At 43.6% G+C, this 24,813-nt stretch overlaps 13 non-coding genes across 13 annotated transcripts; all 13 read left to right on the top strand.

The window, feature by feature from the left end:
* Positions 1–111: 111 nt before the first annotated feature.
* LOC149430831 (Nuclear RNase P) lies at positions 112–429 on the top strand. Its single transcript, XR_016309456.1, has one exon.
* Positions 430–1,201: 772 nt separating this feature from the next.
* On the top strand, positions 1,202–1,518 carry LOC149430830 (Nuclear RNase P). Its single transcript, XR_016309434.1, has one exon.
* A 762-nt stretch (positions 1,519–2,280) lies between these two features.
* Positions 2,281–2,598, top strand: LOC149430829 (Nuclear RNase P). The gene has a single exon (XR_016309407.1).
* Positions 2,599–3,370: 772 nt separating this feature from the next.
* Positions 3,371–3,687, top strand: LOC149430828 (Nuclear RNase P). Its single transcript, XR_016309433.1, has one exon.
* A 762-nt stretch (positions 3,688–4,449) lies between these two features.
* Positions 4,450–4,767, top strand: LOC149430827 (Nuclear RNase P). Its single transcript, XR_016309455.1, has one exon.
* Positions 4,768–5,540: 773 nt separating this feature from the next.
* LOC149430826 (Nuclear RNase P) lies at positions 5,541–5,857 on the top strand. Its single transcript, XR_016309387.1, has one exon.
* Positions 5,858–6,619: 762 nt separating this feature from the next.
* Positions 6,620–6,937, top strand: LOC149430825 (Nuclear RNase P). Its single transcript, XR_016309396.1, has one exon.
* A 772-nt stretch (positions 6,938–7,709) lies between these two features.
* Positions 7,710–8,026, top strand: LOC149430824 (Nuclear RNase P). Its single transcript, XR_016309432.1, has one exon.
* A 762-nt stretch (positions 8,027–8,788) lies between these two features.
* On the top strand, positions 8,789–9,106 carry LOC149430823 (Nuclear RNase P). Its single transcript, XR_016309454.1, has one exon.
* A 772-nt stretch (positions 9,107–9,878) lies between these two features.
* On the top strand, positions 9,879–10,195 carry LOC149430822 (Nuclear RNase P). Its single transcript, XR_016309419.1, has one exon.
* Positions 10,196–10,956: 761 nt separating this feature from the next.
* Positions 10,957–11,274, top strand: LOC149430821 (Nuclear RNase P). The gene has a single exon (XR_016309405.1).
* Positions 11,275–12,047: 773 nt separating this feature from the next.
* On the top strand, positions 12,048–12,364 carry LOC149430820 (Nuclear RNase P). The gene has a single exon (XR_016309426.1).
* Positions 12,365–13,126: 762 nt separating this feature from the next.
* LOC149430819 (Nuclear RNase P) lies at positions 13,127–13,444 on the top strand. Its single transcript, XR_016309401.1, has one exon.
* Positions 13,445–24,813: the final 11,369 nt, after the last annotated feature.

Below are 24,813 nucleotides of genomic sequence, written 5' to 3'. Positions count from 1 at the left end.
TCGACAAAATTTCATGTTCTCCTTTTACGTGCTGCTGTAATAGTTTCTTTATGTTGACTTCCTCCTCCCAGGGCTAGGTTTAAAAGAACTGAAGAAAGCTCTTTGGAAAAAGTAGCGAGAAGTTCAGTGTTATGGATATTGGCTGAGTGTTTAGCTAGTTTCTCACCATGTCCTTTGGGAAGTTCAGAGACTAAAGCCACTGGCTGCTTTCACAAAGCATTGTTTGAATCAAGCGATAGGGGTTCCCATCAACATTGGTAAGCTAAACTCTTCAAAGCAGAAGATATAGCTTTCTCCCACAATTTGGAATTGCTACAGATGTGATGTTTTCAAGCTTGGAACACATTCCCAACTGGCTGCTGTAAGTCCCATGACTGAGAGGAAGCTCCTAGGCGTTTCCTAGCTCAATTCAGAATACTCTCAACCTCCGATTTTGCACAATCACCTGTCTACAGCTCTCTTTTGGGAGGAAAGTGCAATATTGCTAATTCAAAATCATCAACGTTCTTTACTTTAACAAGCCTCTACATGAAAAAAAAAAGTGTCCTGATCTACGGAAAAAGAAAAATCACGAAACCTCTGCCGTAACATGTCGTGTAAATATTGAAGAGACAAACAGATTAATATGAAAAATGTATTGATGAAACAGGCAGTATTCTAATTTTTTAAATATATAGACCAAGATGAAATTCCCCTTTTGGCTTTTTGTCCTTTACATGGGGAAAAGTAAGAGAAGCATGCATCTGGAAGGTGTAGTAAGATGGTCTGAAAGGCCAACAGATTTCGAAGCATAAAAATCTACAATGTTCTTTGGCTTGCAATCTTTCAATGTACTGATATTTCAAAGATACATTCTTACCATTTTTCAAAGCAAAAAGTAAGCTAAAGTGGAAAGATATTTTTCATAGAGTTCTGATGCTCGATTTTTCTAGTTTCCAACCTTCAAATAAGTCCACAAGGAATCCTATGAAGATGAATAAATGCAAGGTGTCATTGTTGACCTCGTTCTGAAAATATTTTGCGTATTCTTTTATGTCAATGATACAGGCAGCCATTGATTAGGAGGATCATTCAAGATACAAGTCCACCGTCAACAAAAATTCATTTTCTCGTTCTACGTGCTTTTGTAAGAGTCTCCTTATGTTGACTTCCCTCTCCCAGGGCGAGGTTTAAAAGAAGTGCAGAAAGCTGTTTTGAAACCGTGGAGGAAAGTTCAGTGCTGAGGATACTGGCAGAGTGCTTGGGTCACTCCTCACAATGTCCTTGTGGAAGGTCTGAGACTAAAGCCACTGGCTGCTCTCACAGAGCATTGCTTGAATCAAGCAAGTGGGTTCCCATCAACCTTGGTAAGCTTGGTTCTTCAAAGCAGAAGATGTAGCTCTCCCTCACAATATGAAATTGCTACAGATGCGATGTTGTCAAGCTTGGAACAGACTCACGGCTGGCTACTGTAAGTCCAATGACTGAGAGGAAGCTCCCAGGTGTTTCCTAACCCAATTCAGACTACTCTCTCTCCACTTTTGCACAATCGCCTTTCTACAGCTCCCTTTTGAGAGGAAAATGCAAAGTATTTCAAAATCAACAATATTATTAATTTCACCAAGCCTGTACAAGAGAAAAAAAAAAGTCCTGATTAGTGAAAAAGAGAAATTGTGAAACCACTGCCATAACATGTTGTAAACATATTGAAGAGGCCAATACGTTAATATGAAAAATGTATTGATGAAACAATCGGTATTCTCTTTTTTAAATCTATTTATCAAGGTGAAAATCCGCTTTTGACTTTTGGGCCTTTACCTGGGAAAAAGTAAAAGTAGCATATATCTGGAAAGTGTTGTCAGGAGGTCTGAAAGGCCAACAGACTTTTCTAGCAGAAAAAGCTACTTGTTCTTTAACTAGCAATCTTTCAATGTACTGATATTTCAAAAAAACTTCTTACCATTTTTCAAAAAAAAGTAAGCTACAGGGGACATATATTTTTTTATTGAGTTCTGATACTCGCTTTTTCTAGTTTCCAACTTTCAAATAAAACCACAGGGAATCCTTTGAAGATTAAGACATGCAAGGTGCCATTGTTGACCTCATTCTAAAAATGTTTGACATATTGTTTTATGTCAATGACAAAGACAATCATTGATTAGGAGGATCAGTCGAGATGCCAGCCTACCATCAACAAAATTTCATGTTCTCCTTTTACGTTCTGCTGTAATAGTTTCTTTATGTTGACTTCCTCCTCCCAGGGCTAGGTTTAAAAGAACTGAAGAAAGCTCTTTGGAAAAAGTAGCGAGAAGTTCAGTGTTATGGATATTGGCAGAGCGTTTAGCTAGATTCTCACCATGTCCTTTGGGAAGTTCAGAGACTAAAGCCACTGGCTGCTTTCACAAAGCATTATTTGAATCAAGCGATAGGGGTTCCCATCAACATTGGTAAGCTAAACTTTTTAAAGCAGAAGATATAGCTTTCTCCCACAATTTGGAATTGCTACAGATGTGATGTTTTCAAGCTTGGAACACATTCCCAACTGGCTGCTGTAAGTCCCATGACTGAGAGGAAGCTCCTAGGTGTTTTCTATCTCAATTCAGAATACTCTCAACCTCCGATTTTGCACAATCATCTATCTACAGCTCTCTTTTGGGAGGAAAGTGCAATATTGCTATTTCAAAATCATCAATGTTCTTTACTTTAACAAGCCTCTACATGAAAAAAAAAAGTGTCCTGATCTACGGAAAAAGAAAAATCACGAAACCTCTGCCGTAACATGTCGTGTAAATATTGAAGAGACAAACAGATTAATATGAAAAATGTATTGATGAAACAGGCAGTATTCTCTTTTTTTAAATATATAGACCAAGATGAAATTCCCCTTTTGGCTTTTTGTCCTTTACATGGGGAAAAAGTAAGAGAAGCATGCATCTGGAAGGTGTAGTAAGATGGTCTGAAAGGCCAACAGATTTCGAAGCATAAAAATCTACAATGTTCTTTGGCTTGCAATCTTTCAATGTACTGATATTTCAAACATACATTCTTACCATTTTTCAAAGCAAAAAGTAGCTAAAGTGGAAAGATATTTTTCATAGAGTTCTGATGCTCAATTTTTCTAGTTTCCAACCTTCAAATAAGTCCACAAGGAATCCTATGAAGATGAATAAATGCAAGGTGTCATTGTTGACCTCGTTCTGAAAATATTTTGCATATTCTTTTATGTCAATGATACAGGCAGCCATTGATTAGGAGGATCATTCAAGATACAAGTCCACCGTCAACAAAAATTCATTTTCTCGTTCTATGTGCTTTTGTAAGAGTCTCCTTATGTTGACTACCCTCTCCCAGGGCGAGGTTTAAAAGAAGTGCAGAAAGCTGTTTTGAAACCGTGGAGGAAAGTTCAGTGCTGAGGATACTGGCAGAGTGCTTGGGTCACTCCTCACAATGTCCTTGTGGAAGGTCTGAGACTAAAGCCACTGGCTGCTCTCACAGAGCATTGCTTGAATCAAGCAAGTGGGTTCCCATCAACCTTGGTAAGCTTGGTTCTTCAAAGCAGAAGATGTAGCTCTCCCTCACAATATGAAATTGCTACAGATGCGATGTTGTCAAGCTTGGAACAGACTCACGGCTGGCTACTGTAAGTCCAATGACTGAGAGGAAGCTCCCAGGTGTTTCCTAACCCAATTCAGACTACTCTCTCTCCACTTTTGCACAATCGCCTTTCTACAGCTCCCTTTTGAGAGGAAAATGCAAAGTATTTCAAAATCAACAATATTATTAACTTCACCAAGCCTGTACAAGAGAAAAAAAAAAGTCTTGATTAGTGAAAAGGAGAAATTGTGAAACCGCTGCCATAACATGTTGTAAATATATTGAAGAGGCCAATACGTTAATATGAAAAATGTATTGATGAAACAATCGGTATTCTCTTTTTTAAATCTATTTATCAAGGTGAAAATCCGCTTTTGGCTTTTGGGCCTTTACCTGGGAAAAAGTAAAAGTAGCATATATCTGGAAAGTGTTGTCAGAAGGTCTGAAAGGTCAACAGATTTTTCTAGCAGAAAAAGCTACTTGTTCTTTAACTAGCAATCTTTCAATGTACTGATATTTCAAAAAAACTTCTTACCATTTTTCAAAAAAAAGTAAGCTACAGTGGACATATATTTTTTTATTGAGTTCTGATACTCACTTTTTCTAGTTTCCAACTTTCAAATTAAACCACAGGGAATCCTTTGAAGATTAAGACATGCAAGGTGCCATTGTTGACCTCATTCTAAAAATGTTTGACATATTGTTTTAAGACAATGACAAAGACAATCATTGATTAGGAGGATCAGTCGAGATTCCAGCCTACCATCGACAAAATTTCATGTTCTCCTTTTACGTGCTGCTGTAATAGTTTCTTTATGTTGACTTCCTCCTCCCAGGGCTAGGTTTAAAAGAACTGAAGAAAGCTCTTTGGAAAAAGTAGCGAGAAGTTCAGTGTTATGGATATTGGCTGAGTGTTTAGCTAGTTTCTCACCATGTCCTTTGGGAAGTTCAGAGACTAAAGCCACTGGCTGCTTTCACAAAGCATTGTTTGAATCAAGCGATAGGGGTTCCCATCAACATTGGTAAGCTAAACTCTTCAAAGCAGAAGATATAGCTTTCTCCCACAATTTGGAATTGCTACAGATGTGATGTTTTCAAGCTTGGAACACATTCCCAACTGGCTGCTGTAAGTCCCATGACTGAGAGGAAGCTCCTAGGCGTTTCCTAGCTCAATTCAGAATACTCTCAACCTCCGATTTTGCACAATCACCTGTCTACAGCTCTCTTTTGGGAGGAAAGTGCAATATTGCTAATTCAAAATCATCAATGTTCTTTACTTTAACAAGCCTCTACATGAAAAAAAAAAGTGTCCTGATCTACGGAAAAAGAAAAATCACGAAACCTCTGCCGTAACATGTCGTGTAAATATTGAAGAGACAAACAGATTAATATGAAAAATGTATTGATGAAACAGGCAGTATTCTCATTTTTTAAATATATAGACCAAGATGAAATTCCCCTTTTGGCTTTTTGTCCTTTACATGGGGAAAAAGTAAGAGAAGCATGCATCTGGAGCGTGTAGTAAGATGGTCTGAAAGGCCAACAGATTTCGAAGCATAAAAATCTACAATGTTCTTTGGCTTGCAATCTTTCAATGTACTGATATTTCAAACATACATTCTTACCATTTTTCAAAGCAAAAAGTAAGCTAAAGTGGAAAGATATTTTTCATAGAGTTCTGATGCTCGAATTTTCTAGTTTCCAACCTTCAAATAAGTCCACAAGGAATCCTATGAAGATGAATAAATGCAAGGTGTCATTGTTGACCTCGTTCTGAAAATATTTTGCATATTCTTTTATGTCAATGATACAGGCAGCCATTGATTAGGAGGATCATTCAAGATACAAGTCCACCGTCAACAAAAATTCATTTTCTCGTTCTACGTGCTTTTGTAAGAGTCTCCTTATGTTGACTTCCCTCTCCCAGGGCGAGGTTTAAAAGAAGTGCAGAAAGCTGTTTTGAAACCGTGGAGGAAAGTTCAGTGCTGAGGATACTGGCAGAGTGCTTGGGTCACTCCTTACGATGTCCTTGGGGAAGGTCTGAGACTAAAGCCACTGGCTGCTCTCACAGAGCATTGCTTGAATAAAGCAAGTGGGTTCCCATCAACCTTGGTAAGCTTGGTTCTTCAAAGCAGAAGATGTAGCTCTCCCTCACAATATGAAATTGCTACAGATGCGATGTTGTCAAGCTTGGAACAGACTCACGGCTGGCTACTGTAAGTCCAATGACTGAGAGGAAGCTCCCAGGTGTTTCCTAACCCAATTCAGACTACTCTTTCTCCACTTTTGCACAATCGCCTTTCTACAGCTCCCTTTTGAGAGGAAAATGCAAAGTATTTCAAAATCAACAATATTATTAACTTCACCAAGCCTGTACAAGAGAAAAAAAAAAGTCCTGATTAGTGAAAAAGAGAAATTGTAAAACCGCTGCCATAACATGTTGTAAACATATTGAAGAGGCCAATACGTTAATATGAAAAATGTATTGATGAAACAATCGGTATTCTCTTTTTTAAATCTATTTATCAAGGTGAAAATCCGCTTTTGACTTTTGGGCCTTTACCTGGGAAAAAGTAAAAGTAGCATATATCTGGAAAGTGTTGTCAGGAGGTCTGAAAGGCCAACAGATTTTTCTAGCAGAAAAAGCTACTTGTTCTTTAACTAGCAATCTTTCAATATACTGATATTTCAAAAAAACTTCTTACCATTTTTCAAAAAAAAGTAAGCTACAGTGGACATATATTTTTTTATTGAGTTCTGATACTCGCTTTTTCTAGTTTCCAACTTTCAAATTAAACCACAGGGAATCCTTTGAAGATTAAGACATGCAAGGTGCCATTGTTGACCTCATTCTAAAAATGTTTGACATATTGTTTTAAGTCAATGACAAAGACAATCATTGATTAGGAGGATCAGTCGAGATTCCAGCCTACCATCAACAAAATTTCATGTTCTCCTTTTACGTGCTGCTGTAATAGTTTCTTTATGTTGACTTCCTCCTCCCAGGGCCAGGTTTAAAAGAACTGAAGAAAGCTCTTTGGTAAAAGTAGCGAGAAGTTCAGTGTTATGGATATTGGCTGAGTGTTTAGCTAGTTTCTCACCATGTCCTTTGGGAAGTTCAGAGACTAAAGCCACTGGCTGCTTTCACAAAGCATTATTTGAATCAAGCGAAAGGGGTTCCCATCAACATTGGTAAGCTAAACTTTTTAAAGCAGAAGATATAGCTTTCTCCCACAATTTGGAATTGCTACAGATGTGATGTTTTCAAGCTTGGAACACATTCCCAACTGGCTGCTGTAAGTCCCATGACTGAGAGGAAGCTCCTAGGTGTTTTCTATCTCAATTCAGAATACTCTCAACCTCCGATTTTGCACAATCATTTATCTACAGCTCTCTTTTGGGAGGAAAGTGCAATATTGCTATTTCAAAATCATCAATGTTCTTTACTTTAACAAGCCTCTACATGAAAAAAAAAAGTGTCCTGATCTACGGAAAAAGAAAAATCACGAAACCTCTGCCGTAACATGTCGTGTAAATATGGAAGAGACAAACAGATTAATATGAAAAATGTATTGATGAAACAGGCAGTATTCTCATTTTTTAAATATATTGACCAAGATGAAATTCCCCTTTTGGCTTTTTGTCCTTTACATGGGGAAAAAGTAAGAGAAGCATGCATCTGGAAGGTGTAGTAAGATGGTCTGAAAGGCCAACAGATTTCGAAGCATAAAAATCTACAATGTTTTTTGGCTTGCAATCTTTCAATGTACTGATATTTCAAACATACATTCTTACCATTTTTCAAAGCAAAAAGTAGCTAAAGTGGAAAGATATTTTTCATAGAGTTCTGATGCTCGATTTTTCTAGTTTCCAACCTTCAAATAAGTCCACAAGGAATCCTATGAAGATGAATAAATGCAAGGTGTCATTGTTGACCTCGTTCTGAAAATATTTTGCATATTCTTTTATGTCAATGATACAGGCAGCCATTGATTAGGAGGATCATTCAAGATACAAGTCCACCGTCAACAAAAATTCATTTTCTCGTTCTATGTGCTTTTGTAAGAGTCTCCTTATGTTGACTACCCTCTCCCAGGGCGAGGTTTAAAAGAAGTGCAGAAAGCTGTTTTGAAACCGTGGAGGAAAGTTCAGTGCTGAGGATACTGGCAGAGTGCTTGGGTCACTCCTCACAATGTCCTTGTGGAAGGTCTGAGACTAAAGCCACTGGCTGCTCTCACAGAGCATTGCTTGAATCAAGCAAGTGGGTTCCCATCAACCTTGGTAAGCTTGGTTCTTCAAAGCAGAAGATGTAGCTCTCCCTCACAATATGAAATTGCTACAGATGCGATGTTGTCAAGCTTGGAACAGACTCACGGCTGGCTACTGTAAGTCCAATGACTGAGAGGAAGCTCCCAGGTGTTTCCTAACCCAATTCAGACTACTCTCTCTCCACTTTTGCACAATCGCCTTTCTACAGCTCCCTTTTGAGAGGAAAATGCAAAGTATTTCAAAATCAACAATATTATTAACTTCACCAAGCCTGTACAAGAGAAAAAAAAAAGTCTTGATTAGTGAAAAGGAGAAATTGTGAAACCGCTGCCATAACATGTTGTAAATATATTGAAGAGGCCAATACGTTAATATGAAAAATGTATTGATGAAACAATCGGTATTCTCTTTTTTAAATCTATTTATCAAGGTGAAAATCCGCTTTTGGCTTTTGGGCCTTTACCTGGGAAAAAGTAAAAGTAGCATATATCTGGAAAGTGTTGTCAGAAGGTCTGAAAGGTCAACAGATTTTTCTAGCAGAAAAAGCTACTTGTTCTTTAACTAGCAATCTTTCAATGTACTGATATTTCAAAAAAACTTCTTACCATTTTTCAAAAAAAAGTAAGCTACAGTGGACATATATTTTTTTATTGAGTTCTGATACTCACTTTTTCTAGTTTCCAACTTTCAAATTAAACCACAGGGAATCCTTTGAAGATTAAGACATGCAAGGTGCCATTGTTGACCTCATTCTAAAAATGTTTGACATATTGTTTTAAGTCAATGACAAAGACAATCATTGATTAGGAGGATCAGTCGAGATTCCAGCCTACCATCGACAAAATTTCATGTTCTCCTTTTACGTGCTGCTGTAATAGTTTCTTTATGTTGACTTCCTCCTCCCAGGGCTAGGTTTAAAAGAACTGAAGAAAGCTCTTTGGAAAAAGTAGCGAGAAGTTCAGTGTTATGGATATTGGCTGAGTGTTTAGCTAGTTTCTCACCATGTCCTTTGGGAAGTTCAGAGACTAAAGCCACTGGCTGCTTTCACAAAGCATTGTTTGAATCAAGCGATAGGGGTTCCCATCAACATTGGTAAGCTAAACTCTTCAAAGCAGAAGATATAGCTTTCTCCCACAATTTGGAATTGCTACAGATGTGATGTTTTCAAGCTTGGAACACATTCCCAACTGGCTGCTGTAAGTCCCATGACTGAGAGGAAGCTCCTAGGCGTTTCCTAGCTCAATTCAGAATACTCTCAACCTCCGATTTTGCACAATCACCTGTCTACAGCTCTCTTTTGGGAGGAAAGTGCAATATTGCTAATTCAAAATCATCAATGTTCTTTACTTTAACAAGCCTCTACATGAAAAAAAAAAGTGTCCTGATCTACTGAAAAAGAAAAATTACGAAACCTCTGCCGTAACATGTCGTGTAAATATTGAAGAGACAAACAGATTAATATGAAAAATGTATTGATGAAACAGGCAGTATTCTAATTTTTTAAATATATAGACCAAGATGAAATTCCCCTTTTGGCTTTTTGTCCTTTACATGGGGAAAAGTAAGAGAAGCATGCATCTGGAAGGTGTAGTAAGATGGTCTGAAAGGCCAACAGATTTCGAAGCATAAAAATCTACAATGTTCTTTGGCTTGCAATCTTTCAATGTACTGATATTTCAAACATACATTCTTACCATTTTTCAAAGCAAAAAGTAAGCTAAAGTGGAAAGATATTTTTCATTGAGTTCTGATGCTCGATTTTTCTAGTTTCCAACCTTCAAATAAGTCCACAAGGAATCCTATGAAGATGAATAAATGCAAGGTGTCATTGTTGACCTCGTTCTGAAAATATTTTGCATATTCTTTTATGTCAATGATACAGGCAGCCATTGATTAGGAGGATCATTCAAGATACAAGTCCACCGTCAACAAAAATTCATTTTCTCGTTCTATGTGCTTTTGTAAGAGTCTCCTTATGTTGACTACCCTCTCCCAGGGCGAGGTTTAAAAGAAGTGCAGAAAGCTGTTTTGAAACCGTGGAGGAAAGTTCAGTGCTGAGGATACTGGCAGAGTGCTTGGGTCACTCCTCACAATGTCCTTGGGGAAGGTCTGAGACTAAAGCCACTGGCTGCTCTCACAGAGCATTGCTTGAATCAAGCAAGTGGGTTCCCATCAACCTTGGTAAGCTTGGTTCTTCAAAGCAGAAGATGTAGCTCTCCCTCACAATATGAAATTGCTACAGATGCGATGTTGTCAAGCTTGGAACAGACTCACGGCTGGCTACTGTAAGTCCAATGACTGAGAGGAAGCTCCCAGGTGTTTCCTAACCCAATTCAGACTACTCTCTCTCCACTTTTGCACAATCTCCTTTCTACAGCTCCCTTTTGAGAGGAAAATGCAAAGTATTTCAAAATCAACAATATTATTAACTTCACCAAGCCTGTACAAGAGAAAAAAAAAGTCCTGATTAGTGAAAAGGAGAAATTGTGAAACCGCTGCCATAACATGTTGTAAATATATTGAAGAGGCCAATACGTTAATATGAAAAATGTATTGATGAAACAATCGGTATTCTCTTTTTTAAATCTATTTATCAAGGTGAAAATCCGCTTTTGGCTTTTGGGCCTTTACCTGGGAAAAAGTAAAAGTAGCATATATCTGGAAAGTGTTGTCAGAAGGTCTGAAAGGCCAACAGATTTTTCTAGCAGAAAAAGCTACTTGTTCTTTAACTAGCAATCTTTCAATGTACTGATATTTCAAAAAAACTTCTTACCATTTTTCAAAAAAAAGTAAGCTACAGTGGACATATATTTTTTTATTGAGTTCTGATGCTCACTTTTTCTAGTTTCCAACTTTCAAATTAAACCACAGGGAATCCTTTGAAGATTAAGACATGCAAGGTGCCTTTGTTGACCTCATTCTAAAAATGTTTGACATATTGTTTTAAGTCAATGACAAAGACAGTCATTGATTAGGAGGATCAGTCGAGATGCCAGCCTACCATCAACAAAATTTCATTTTCTCCTTTTACGTGCTGCTGTAATAGTCTCTTTATGTTGACTTCCTCCTCCCAGGGCCAGGTTTAAAAGAACTGAAGAAATCTCTTTGGAAAAAGTAGTGAGAAGTTCAGTGTTATGGATATTGGCTGAGCGGTTAGCTAGATTCTCACCATGTCCTTTGGGAAGTTCAGAGACTAAAGCCACTGGCTGCTTTCACAAAGCATTATTTGAATCAAGCGATAGGGGTTCCCATCAACATTGGTAAGCTAAACTCTTCAAAGCAGAAGATATAGCTTTCTCCCACAATTTGGAATTGCTACAGATGTGATGTTTTCAAGCTTGGAACACATTCCCAACTGGCTGCTGTAAGTCCCATGACTCAGAGGAAGCTCCTAGGTGTTTCCTAGCTCAATTCAGAATACTCTCAACCTCCGATTTTGCACAATCACCTATCTACAGCTTTCTTTTGGGAGGAAAGTGCAATATTGCTATTTCAAAATCATCAATGTTCTTTACTTTAACAAGCCTCTACATGAAAAAAAAAGGTGTCCTGATCTACGGAAAAAGAAAAATCACGAAACCTCTGCCGTAATATGTCGTGTAAATATGGAAGAGACAAACAGATTAATATGAAAAATGTATTGATGAAACAGGCAGTATTCTCATTTTTTAAATATATTGACCAAGATGAAATTCCCCTTTTGGCTTTTTGTCCTTTACATGGGGAAAAAGTAAGAGAAGCATGCATCTGGAAGGTGTAGTAAGATGGTCTGAAAGGCCAACAGATTTCGAAGCATAAAAATCTACAATGTTCTTTGGCTTGCAATCTTTCAATGTACTGATATTTCAAACATACATTCTTACCATTTTTCAAAGCAAAAAGTAAGCTAAAGTGGAAAGATATTTTTCATAGAGTTCTGATGCTCAATTTTTCTAGTTTCCAACCTTCAAATAAGTCCACAAGGAATCCTATGAAGATGAATAAATGCAAGGTGTCATTGTTGACCTCGTTCTGAAAATATTTTGCATATTCTTTTATGTCAATGATACAGGCAGCCATTGATTAGGAGGATCATTCAAGATACAAGTCCACCGTCAACAAAAATTCATTTTCTCGTTCTATGTGCTTTTGTAAGAGTCTCCTTATGTTGACTACCCTCTCCCAGGGCGAGGTTTAAAAGAAGTGCAGAAAGCTGTTTTGAAACCGTGGAGGAAAGTTCAGTGCTGAGGATACTGGCAGAGTGCTTGGGTCACTCCTCACAATGTCCTTGGGGAAGGTCTGAGACTAAAGCCACTGGCTGCTCTCACAGAGCATTGCTTGAATAAAGCAAGTGGGTTCCCATCAACCTTGGTAAGCTTGGTTCTTCAAAGCAGAAGATGTAGCTCTCCCTCACAATATGAAATTGCTACAGATGCGATGTTGTCAAGCTTGGAACAGACTCACGGCTGGCTACTGTAAGTCCAATGACTGAGAGGAAGCTCCCAGGTGTTTCCTAACCCAATTCAGACTACTCTCTCTCCACTTTTGCACAATCGCCTTTCTATAGCTCCCTTTTGAGAGGAAAATGCAAAGTATTTCAAAATCAACAATATTATTAACTTCACCAAGCCTGTACAAGAGAAAAAAAAAAGTCCTGATTAGTTAAAAAGAGAAATTGTGAAACCGCTGCCATAACATGTCGTAAATATATTGAAGAGGCCAATACGTTAATATGAAAAATGTATTGATGAAACAATCGGTATTCTCTTTTTTAAATCTATTTATCAAGGTGAAAATCCACTTTTGGCTTTTGGGCCTTTACCTGGGAAAAAGTAAAAGTAGCATATATCTGGAAAGTTTTGTCAGAAGGTCTGAAAGGCCAACAGATTTTTCTAGCAGAAAAAGCTACTTGTTCTTTAACTAGCAATCTTTCAATGTACTGATATTTCAAAAAAACTTCTTACCATTTTTCAAAAAAAAGTAAGCTACAGGGGACATATATTTTTTTATTGAGTTCTGATGCTCACTTTTTCTAGTTTCCAACTTTCAAATTAAACCACAGGGAATCCTTTGAAGATTAAGACATGCAAGGTGCCATTGTTGACCTCATTCTAAAAATGTTTGACATATTGTTTTATGTCAATGACAAAGACAATCATTGATTAGGAGGATCAGTCGAGATGCCAGCCTACCATCAACAAAATTTCATGTTCTCCTTTTACGTTCTGCTGTAATAGTTTCTTTATGTTGACTTCCTCCTCCCAGGGCCAGGTTTAAAAGAACTGAAGAAAGCTCTTTGGAAAAAGTAGCGAGAAGTTCAGTGTTATGGATATTGGCTGAGCGTTTAGCTAGATTCTCACCATGTCCTTTGGGAAGTTCAGAGACTAAAGCCACTGGCTGCTTTCACAAAGCATTATTTGAATCAAGCGATAGGGGTTCCCATCAACATTGGTAAGCTAAACTTTTCAAAGCAGAAGATATAGCTTTCTCCCACAATTTGGAATTGCTACAGATGTGATGTTTTCAAGCTTGGAACACATTCCCAACTGGCTGCTGTAAGTCCCATGACTGAGAGGAAGCTCCTAGGTGTTTTCTATCTCAATTCAGAATACTCTCAACCTCCGATTTTGCACAATCATCTATCTACAGCTCTCTTTTGGGAGGAAAGTGCAATATTGCTATTTCAAAATCATCAATGTTCTTTACTTTAAGAAGCCTCTACATGAAAAAAAAAAGTGTCCTGATCTACGGAAAAAGAAAAATCACGAAACCTCTGCCGTAACATGTTGTGTAAATATGGAAGAGACAAACAGATTAATATGAAAAATGTATTGATGAAACAGGCAGTATTCTCATTTTTTAAATATATTGACCAAGATGAAATTCCCCTTTTGGCTTTTTGTCCTTTACATGGGGAAAAAGTAAGAGAAGCATGCATCTGGAAGGTGTAGTAAGATGGTCTGAAAGGCCAACAGATTTCGAAGCATAAAAATCTACAATGTTCTTTGGCTTGCAATCTTTCAATGTACTGATATTTCAAACATACATTCTTACCATTTTTCAAAGCAAAAAGTAAGCTAAAGTGGAAAGATATTTTTCATAGAGTTCTGATGCTCGATTTTTCTAGTTTCCAACCTTCAAATAAGTCCACAAGGAATCATATGAAGATGAATAAAGGCAAGGTGTCATTGTTGACCTCGTTCTGAAAATATTTTGCATATTCTTTTATGTCAATGATACAGGCAGCCATTGATTAGGAGGATCATTCAAGATACAAGTCCACCGTCAACAAAAATTCATTTTCTCGTTCTATGTGCTTTTGTAAGAGTCTCCTTATGTTGACTACTAGAGATGAGCGAATCGAAGTATCCGAAGTGGAATTCGAGTCAAATATCGGAAAAATTTCGATTCGTGCCGAATCCGAAAAATAGCCTAATTCGGACGCGCGAATCGAAATTTTTCAGAAAATGGCGGCTGACATGTGCGGCGACGGAGCGGGGATGTCTGGGAAGGCGCGCAGACAAGGCGCGCTGACCCATAATGCATTCCTCAACTACATGTGATCGCATCAGCCTATCAGCAGCCAGCCAGCCAGCACTGTGTAATGGTCGAGCTATAAATAGCGGCCATTTTGGAATTCTTCATTTGCCTGCAGTTATTGAACAGAGGCAGACCGCTCTGTACTAGGGACAGGGACAGAGTTTGGGCCACAGAAACGATAATTGGGGACAGAGAAAAGTTACTTAGGGACAGAGAACCATTACTCAGGGACACAGACTTGTTAATGAGGGCCACAGAATCGTTATTTAGGGACAAAGAAACGCTAGTTAGGGCCACAGAATTCATAATCAGGGACAGACAGAATTGTTACTCAGTGCCAGAGAATTGTTACTTAGGGCCACAGAAACGTTATTAGGGCCACAGAATTGTTACTCAGGGACAGACAGAATTGTTACTGAGTGCCAGAGAATTGTTACTCAGGGACAGACAGAATTATTACTGAGTGCCAGAGAATTGTTACTTAGGGCCACAGAAACTTTAATTAGGGCCACAGAATTTTTACTCAGGGACAGACAGAATTGTTACTCAGTGCCAGAGAATTGTTACTCAGGGACAGACAGAATTGTTACTGAGTGCCAGAGAATTGTTACTTAGGGCCACAGAAACTTTACTTAGGGCCACAGAATTTTTACTCAGGGACAGACAGAATTGTTACTGAGTGCCAGAGAATTGTTACTCAGAGACAGACAGAATTGTTACTGAGTGCCAGAGAATTGTTACTTAGGGCCACAGAAACTTTACTTAGGGCCACAGAATTGTTACTCGCACAGACACAGAATTGTTACTCGCACAGACACAGAATTGTTACTGAAGGCCACAGAACTGTTACTTAGGGCCACAGAATTGTTACTCGCACAGACACAGAATTGTTACTCGCACAGACACAGAACTGTTACTGAGGGCCACAGAACTGTTACTTAGGGCCACAGAATTGTTACTCGCACAGACACAGAATTGTTACTCAGGGCCACAGAACTGTTACTTAGGGACAAAGAAACGCTAGTTAGGGCCACAGAATTCATACTCAGGGACAGACAGAATTGTTACGGAGTGCCAGAGAATTGTTACTCTGGGCCACAGAAACTTTACTTAGGGCCACAGAATTTTTACTCAGGGACAGACAGAATTGTTACTGAGTGCCAGAGAATTGTTACTCAGGGACAGACAGAATTGTTACGGAGTGCCAGAGAATTGTTACTCAGGGCCACAGAAACTTTACTTAGGGCCACAGAATTTTTACTCAGGGACAGACAGAATTGTTACTGAGTGCCAGAGAATTGTTACTCAGGGACAGACAGAATTGTTACTGAGTGCCAGAGAATTGTTACTTAGGGCCACAGAAACTTTACTTAGGGCCACAGAATTGTTACTCGCACAGACACAGAATTGTTACTCGCACAGACACAGAATTGTTACTGAAGGCCACAGAACTGTTACTTAGGGCCACAGAATTGTTACTCGCACAGACACAGAATTGTTACTCGCACAGACACAGAACTGTTACTGAGGGCCACAGAACTGTTACTTAGGGCCACAGAATTGTTACTCGCACAGACACAGAATTGTTACTCAGGGCCACAGAACTGTTACTTAGGGACAAAGAAACGCTAGTTAGGGCCACAGAATTCATACTCAGGGACAGACAGAATTGTTACGGAGTGCCAGAGAATTGTTACTCTGGGCCACAGAAACTTTACTTAGGGCCACAGAATTTTTACTCAGGGACAGACAGAATTGTTACTGAGTGCCAGAGAATTGTTACTCAGGGACAGACAGAATTGTTACGGAGTGCCAGAGAATTGTTACTCAGGGCCACAGAAACTTTACTTAGGGCCACAGAATTTTTACTCAGGGACAGACAGAATTGTTACTGAGTGCCAGAGAATTGTTACTCAGGGACAGACAGAATTGTTACGGAGTGCCAGAGAATTGTTACTTAGGGCCACAGAAACTTTACTTAGGGCCACAGAATTGTTACTCGCACAGACACAGAATTGTTACTCGCACAGACACAGAACTGTTACTGAGGGCCACAGAAACTTTACTTAGGGACAAAGAAACGCTAGTTAGGGCCACGGAATTCATACTCAGGGACAGACAGAATTGTTACGGAGTGCCAGAGAATTGTTACTCAGGGCCACAGAAACTTTACTTAGGGCCACAGAATTTTTACTCAGGGACAGACAGAATTGTTACTGAGTGCCAGAGAATTGTTACTCAGGGACAGACAGAATTGTTACTGAGTGCCAGAGAATTGTTACTTAGGGCCACAGAAACTTTAATTAGGGCCACAGAATTTTTACTCAGGGACAGACAGAATTGTTACTGAGTGCCAGAGAATTGTTACTCAGGGACAGACAGAATTGTTACCGAGTGCCAGAGAATTGTTACTCAGGGACAGACAGAATTGTTACTGAGTGCCAGAGAATTGTTACTTAGGGCCACAGAAACTTTAATTAGGGCCACAGAATTTTTACTCAGGGACAGACAGAATTGTTACTGAGTGCCAGAGAATTGTTACTCAGGGACAGACAGAATTGTTACGGAGTGCCAGAGAATTGTTACTCAGGGCCACAGAAACTTTACTTAGGGCCACAGAATTTTTACTCAGGGACAGACAGAATTGTTACTGAGTGCCAGAGAATTGTTACTCAGGGACAGACAGAATTGTTACGGAGTGCCAGAGAATTGTTACTCAGGGACAGACAGAATTGTTACTGAGTGCCAGAGAATTGTTACTTAGGGCCACAGAAACTTTAATTAGGGCCACAGAATTTTTACTCAGGGACAGACAGAATTGTTACTGAGTGCCAGAGAATTGTTACTCAGGGACAGACAGAATTGTTACCGAGTGCCAGAGAATTGTTACTCAGGGACAGACAGAATTGTTACTGAGTGCCAGAGAATTGTTACTTAGGGCCACAGAAACTTTAATTAGGGCCACAGAATTTTTACTCAGGGACAGACAGAATTGTTACTGAGTGCCAGAGAATTGTTACTCAGGGACAGACAGAATTGTTACGGAGTGCCAGAGAATTGTTACTCAGGGCCACAGAAACTTTACTTAGGGCCAGAGAATTTTTACTCAGGGACAGACAGAATTGTTACTGAGTGCCAGAGAATTGTTACTCAGGGACAGACAGAATTGTTACTGAGTGCCAGATAATTGTTACTCAGGGCCCCAGAAACTTTACTTAGGGCCACAGAATTTTTACTCAGGGACAGACAGAATTGTTACTGAGTGCCAGAGAATTGTTACTCAGGGACAGACAGAATTGTTACTGAGTGCCAGAGAATTGTTACTTAGGGCCACAGAAACTTTACTTAGGGCCACAGAATTGTTACTCGCACAGACACAGAATTGTTACTCGCACAGACACAGAATTGTTACTGAGGGCCACAGAACTGTTACTTGGGGCCACAGAAACGTTAATCAGGGACACAGAATTGTTACTGAGGGCCACAGAACTGTTACTTAGGGCCACAGAATTGTTACTCGCACAGACACAGAATTGTTACTCAGGGACACAGAATTGTTACTCAGGGACACATAATCGTTTAATTAAAGAGTATGTCAGACAACATGCAGAGGAGTGGCAGAGGAGTCAATGTTTTAGGAGCGAGCAGACGTGGCAGCAGAGGAAGGGGTCGAGGCAGCACTATTCGCAGCCAGAGGCCAGTGCTCCCGGTGTCATCCAGCGGTCGTGTCTCCACCGACAACCCTGCCGTCGTCGATTGGTTGGCTCGGTCGTCTTCCTCTTCCCAGGTCACCTCTGACACCTACAGCCAACGGTCGGTGGGTACGTCAGACACAACCGTTAGTTGGCATGGCCCGGGACCAAGCCCACTGAAATCACGTGTCCTCTACCTGCCCCTGTCCTTTGGTGTTCCCTCACCAAGCGAAGTATCGCATGCTGTGGGCTCAGCCCCACTGTACAGTGAGGAAGAGCTAACAGAGGGCGGTCAGGAACGGGGGGAGACATCCGCCTTTTCAGCAGCCAGGCGAAGAAGTAGTGGCGAGGAGAGTGGCTCGGTAGCCGGTCTAGAGACAGGTCTGTCTCCTGACCCAGACGCAGCCGAGGGGGCTAGTAGTGAGGCGGAGACCCTACTTGATGATGAGGAGGTTGATCGCACTTGGCAGCCTCGTCGTCATCAGGCAATTTCTTCCGCATCATCAGGAGAAGAGGGTGGCAGCTTGGCAGCGAGCAAAACAGTCGGTGGGTTGCCCAGGAGACAGCAGCAGGGTCGCAGCAGTGTCAGTGGAGCCAAACGTCCACGGAGTAGAGCACCAGCTCCACTGCAGCCTACCACCACGGCCAGTAGTGGTGCCGGTGTGCACGGAGGAAGCAGCAGTCAGCCAGTGAGGAGTATCGGGGGCAAAGTTTCCTACTCGGCGGTGTGGCAATTTTTCGTCAAGCCGCCCGAGGAAGTAAACGTAGCCGTATGTCGACTATGTGGCCAGAAAGTCAAGCGTGGCCAGGGGGCCCATGTTGGGACTACAGCGTTGCGGCAGCATATGCAGCGTCGCCATTTGGTGGCCTGGGAAAACCGTGATAAAGATACGGCGGTTCTGCCCGCCCCAGCCCCCGCTCCATCACCCGCTCCGTTACTTGCTCCGTCACCCGACGTCAATCGCCCTCCATCAGCCAGTCAAGGCTCCAACACCTCTGCTGAGGGGAGTTGTCACTCGTTGGCATCTTCCGCTCGTTCAGATGCTCCTTCTCCTGCTACTCCTCTTCACGGATTCCGTCAGCAGTCTTTCTTGGAATCCGTTTCCAAGAGACAACAGTTTGCGAGCACGCACCCGACGGTGCAAAAGCTGAACGTCCTCCTGTCCAAGTTGCTGGTGCTGCAGTCCCTCCCTTTCCAAGTGGTGGACTCAGCACCTTTCAGAGAAATGATGGCTTGTGCCGCGCCGCGGTGGAGAGGTCCAAGCCGTCATTTCTTCGCCAAAAAGGCAGTGCCAGCCCTGCATTCACATGTAGAAGACATGGTGGGCCAGTCTTTGAGCATGTCGGTCTCTGCCAAAGTGCACGGCAGCGCCGACGTGTGGAGCTGTAACTATGGTCAGGGACAGTACATGTCATTTACGGCCCACTGGGTGAACGTGGTGCCGTCACAGCCGCACCAGCAACTTGGACAGGTCACGCCGCTTTTGCCTCCACGTTTGCACGTCCTTGGTCCGGCAAAGATGTCCGCCTCTACCACCTCTTCTTCCGCCGTGTCCTCAGCCGCCACCCCCGTGCCAAGTCCCATTACCCGACCGGCATATCACATGTGCAGGGCGCAACGGTGTCACGCTGTTCTGCACCTGGTATGCCTTGGCGAACGTAGTCACACAGGGGAGGAACTTCTGAGTGTAATGAACAGAGAAATCGACAGATGGCTGTCTCCGCGCAAACTGAAAATCGGAACCATGTTGACCGACAACGGAAAGAACATGGTGTCTGCTCTGCGTCAAGGAAGGTTGTGCCATGCGCCATGCATGGCTCACGTGTTCAATCTGGTTGTCAAGCGGTTCTTAAAATCCACCATCCCACTGCAAGACATCCTTAAAATGTCACGTAAACTTTGCATGCATTTCAGCCATTCCTACACCGCAAAGCACACCCTCCTTGAGCTGCAGCGGCAGAACGGAATTCCACAGCATCGCCTGATCTGCGACGTTGCAACAAGGTGGAATTCAACCCTACACATGTTAGACCGCCTTTACGAACAGCGAAAGGCCATCACCGATTTCCTGATGTTACAAGCGGATAAAGGTACTCCCTGTGTAACTTCGATGTCAGCCATTGGCAGCTCATGCGTGACACCTGCCGCTTGCTCAGGCCCTTTGAGGAGGCCACGCTATTTGTGAGTCGGCAGGACTATGGGATGAACGATGTCATTCCTCTGTTGCACGTCCTTGAACAAATGCTGTTAACAATGGCTGGTCAGGGTGCGGTAGACGTGGCGCACAGATCTCAACGCCACATGACCCCTGTGGGGGCAGGACAGGAAGAAGAGGAGGAGGTAGAGGAGGACATTTGTGCTCAGGAATTATTGAGTGAAATGGGTGGTTTTTCCACTCAGCGGACAGGAGTGGAGGAGCAGGAGCATCTGGTAGAGGAGGAGGAGGAGGAGACAGAGGACCCAGACGCACCGTGGCAGTATGCTGTGGAGATGGAGGCAGGGAGTCCCTCGCATTCCTTGGCACAAATGGCCCATAGCATGCTCGGTTGCTTGCGTAGTGACAGCCGAATAATAACCATCAGACAGAGGGATGACTTTTGGCTGTCCACCTTGTTGGACCCTCGCTACCGTTCCAAAATGGTGGCCTTTTTCACACCTGCTGAGAGGGAGGCCAAAATAACGTACTATAAAAACCACCTATGTAGTCAGTTGGTCTCTGCCTTTGTGCGCCAACGTCCATCCTCAGACACTGTGGGCCCTGTGCGCTCGCGTTCCGCTGCCATGGCAGCAGGGGAGGGGTGGGGTGGTAGGAGCAGTGGCAGCTCCACCAGCAGCAGCTGCCTCAGTCTGCAGTCGATGATGAGTAGCTTTCTTCACCAGCGCAGTGAGGAAACTACTAACCAGCCGCAGCAGCAGCAGCAGCATCAGGTGGACCTGGAGCAGGACCTCAAACAACAGGCTTGGGCCTACTTGGACAGCACCCTGCCAACCGAGGTAGACAATCCCCTTGACTACTGGGCAACGAAACTTGACCTTTGGCCCCAACTAGCTGAATTTGCCCTTGAAAGGCTGTCATGCCCGGCCAGTAGCGTGGCATCGGAGCGCGTGTTTAGTGCGGCAGGAGGTATTGTAACTCCGCGGAGGACACGACTGTCCACCCAAAGTGTGGAGAGACTCACGTTTGTGAAAATGAATCAGGCGTGGATTAGTCTGGATTTCAAACCACCAGTTCCTGACACAACTGACTAAATCCGCCATGAATCATGCCTCAAACATGTGCCACTTTGAGGTCTCCTCACACACTGCTGGTGTGTAGAATTTTTTGACATAGGGTGCTGGCAGATTACGGGCCTCCCATAGCTGCTGCCAGGCCCCTAATCTGCCATAGGCCCCTATATACCGCCTCCTCATGCTGCTGCCAGGTCCAGAGTCTCTCATGGGTCCCTGTACGGCCTCCCATTGCTGCTGTCTCCATCGCCACACTCTGCCATGTGCCACTTTCAGGTCTCCTCACACACTGCTGGTGTGTAGAATTTTTTGACATAGGGTGCTGGCAGATTATGGGCCTCCCATAGCTGCTGCCAGGCCCCTAATCTGCCATGGGCCCCTATATACCGCCTCCTCATGCTGCTGCCAGGTCCACAGTGTCTCATGCCATGTGCCACTTTCAGGTCTCCTCACACACTGCTGGTGTGTAGAATTTTTTGACATAGGGTGCTGGCAGATTACGGGCCTCCTATAGCTGCTGCCAGGCCCCTAATCTGCCATAGGCCCCTATATACCGCTTCCTCATGCTGCTGCCAGGTCCAGAGTCTCTCATGGGTCCCTGTACGGCCTCCCATTGCTGCTGTCTCCATCGCCACACTCTGCCATGTGCCACTTTGAGGTCTCCTCACACACTGCTGGTGTGTAGAATTTTTTGACATAGGGTGCTGGCAGATTACGGGCCTCCTATAGCTGCTGCCAGGCCCCTAATCTGCCATGGGCCCCTATATACCGCCTCCTCATGCTGCTGCCAGGTCCACAGTGTCTCATGCCATGTGCCACTTACAGGTCTCCTCACACTGCTGGTGTGTTGAATTTTTTGACATAGGGTGCTGGCAGATTATGGGCCTCCTATAGCTGCTGCCAGGCCCCTAATCTGCCATAGGCCCCTATATACCGCTTCCTCATGCTGCTGCCAGGTCCAGAGTCTGTCATGGGTCCCTGTACGGCCTCCCATTGCTGCTGTCTCCATCGCCACACTATGCCATGTGCCACTTTCAGGTCTCCTCACACACTGCTGGTGTGTAGAATTTTTTGACATAGGGTGCTGGCAGATTATGGGCCTCCTATAGCTGCTGCCAGGCCCCTAATCTGCCATAGGCCCCTATATACCGCTTCCTCATGCTGCTGCCAGGTCCAGAGTCTCTCATGGGTCCCTGTACGGCCTCCCATTGCTGCTGTCTCCATCGCCACACTCTGCCATGTGCCACTTTCAGGTCTCCTCACACACTGCTGGTGTGTAGAATTTTTTGACATAGGGTGCTGGCAGATTATGGGCCTCCTATAGCTGCTGCCAGGCCCCTAATCTGCCATAGGCCCCTATATACCGCTTCCTCATGCTGCTGCCAGGTCCAGAGTCTCTCATGGGTCCCTGTACGGCCTCCCATTGCTGCTGTCTCCATCGCCACACTCTGCCATGTGCCACTTTCAGGTCTCCTCACACACTGCTGGTGTGTAGAATTTTTTGACATAGGGTGCTGGCAGATTACGGGCCTCCTATAGCTGCTGCCAGGCCCCTAATCTGCCATGGGCCCCTATATACCGCCTCCTCATGCTGCTGCCAGGTCCACAGTGTCTCATGCCATGTGCCACTTTCAGGTCTCACACACTGCTGGTGTGTAGAATTTTTTGACATAGGGTGCTGGCAGATTACGGGCCTCCCATAGCTGTTGCCAGGCCCCTAATCTGCCATAGGCCCCTATATACCGCTTCCTCATGCTGCTGCCAGGTCCAGAGTCTCTCATGGGTCCCTGTACGGCCTCCCATTGCTGCTGTCTCCATCGCCACACTCTGCCATGTGCCACTTTCAGGTCTCCTCACACACTGCTGGTGTGTAGAATTTTTTGACATAGGGTGCTGGCAGATTATGGGCCTCCTATAGCTGCTGCCAGGCCCCTAATCTGCCATAGGCCCCTATATACCGCTTCCTCATGCTGCTGCCAGGTCCACAGTCTCTCATGGGTCCCTGTACGGCCTCCCATTGCTGCTGTCTCCATCGCCACACTCTGCCATGTGCCACTTTCAGGTCTCCTCACACACTGCTGGTGTGTAGAATTTTTTGACATAGGGTGCTGGCAGATTATGGGCCTCCTATAGCTGCTGCCAGGCCCCTAATCTGCCATGGGCCCCTATATACCGCCTCCTCATGCTGCTGCCAGGTCCAGAGTCTGTCATGGGTCCCTGTACGGCCTCCCATTGCTGCTGTCTCCATCACCACACTCTGCCATGTGCCACTTTCAGGACTCCTCACACACTGCTGGTGTGTTGAATTTTTTGACATAGGGTGCTGGCAGATTATGGGCCTCCCATAGCTGCTGCCAGGCCCCTAATCTGCCATGGGCCCCTATATACCGCCTCCTCATGCTGCTGCCAGGTCCACAGTGTCTCATGCCATGTGCCACTTTCAGGTCTCCTCACACTGCTGGTGTGTTGAATTTTTTGACATAGGGTGCTGGCAGATTATGGGCCTCCTATAGCTGCTGCCAGGCCCCTAATCTGCCATAGGCCCCTATATACCGCCTCCTCATGCTGCTGCCAGGTCCAGAGTCTCTCATGGGTCCCTGTACGGCCTCCCATTGCTGCTGTCTCCATCGCCACACTCTGCCATGTGCCACTTTCAGGTCTCCTCACACACTGCTGGTGTGTAGAATTTTTTGACATAGGGTGCTGGCAGATTAAGGGCCTCCCATAGCTGCTGCCAGGCCCCTAATCTGCCATAGGCCCCTATATACCGCCTCCTCATGCTGCTGCCAGGTCCAGAGTCTGTCATGGGTCCCTGTACGGCCTCCCATTGCTGCTGTCTCCATCGCCACACTCTGCCATGTGCCACTTTCAGGTCTCCTCACACACTGCTGGTGTGTAGAATTTTTTGACATAGGGTGCTGGCAGATTACGCGCCTCCCATTGCTGCTGCCAGGCCCCTAATCTGCCATGGGCCCCTATATACCGCCTCCTCATGCTGCTGCCAGGTCCAGAGTCTGTCATGGGTCCCTGTACGGCCTCCCATTGCTGCTGTCTCCATCGCCACACTCTGCCATGTGCCACTTTCAGGTCTCCTCACACACTGCTGGTGTGTTGAATTTTTTGACATAGGGTGCTGGCAGATTACGGGCCTCCCATAGCTGCTGCCAGGCCCCTAATCTGCCATGGGCCCCTATATACCGCCTCCTCATGCTGCTGCCAGGTCCACAGTGTCTCATGCCATGTGCCACTTTCAGGTCTCCTCACACTGCTGGTGTGTTGAATTTTTTGACATAGGGTGCTGGCAGATTATGGGCCTCCTATAGCTGCTGCCAGGCCCCTAATCTGCCATAGGCCCCTATATACCGCTTCCTCATGCTGCTGCCAGGTCCAGAGTCTCTCATGGGTCCCTGTACGGCCTCCCATTGCTGCTGTCTCCATCGCCACACTCTGCCATGTGCCACTTTCAGGTCTCCTCACACTGCTGGTGTGTTCCATTTTTTGACATAGGGTGCTGGCAGATTACGGGCCTCC

Source organism: Staurois parvus, unplaced genomic scaffold (genome assembly GCF_062004578.1).
Source record: "Staurois parvus isolate SC_StPar_1 unplaced genomic scaffold, SC_StPar_1.0 ptg002460l, whole genome shotgun sequence".
NCBI lineage: Eukaryota > Metazoa > Chordata > Amphibia > Anura > Ranidae > Staurois > Staurois parvus.
This window is presented reverse-complemented; position numbering and strand designations above follow the sequence as displayed.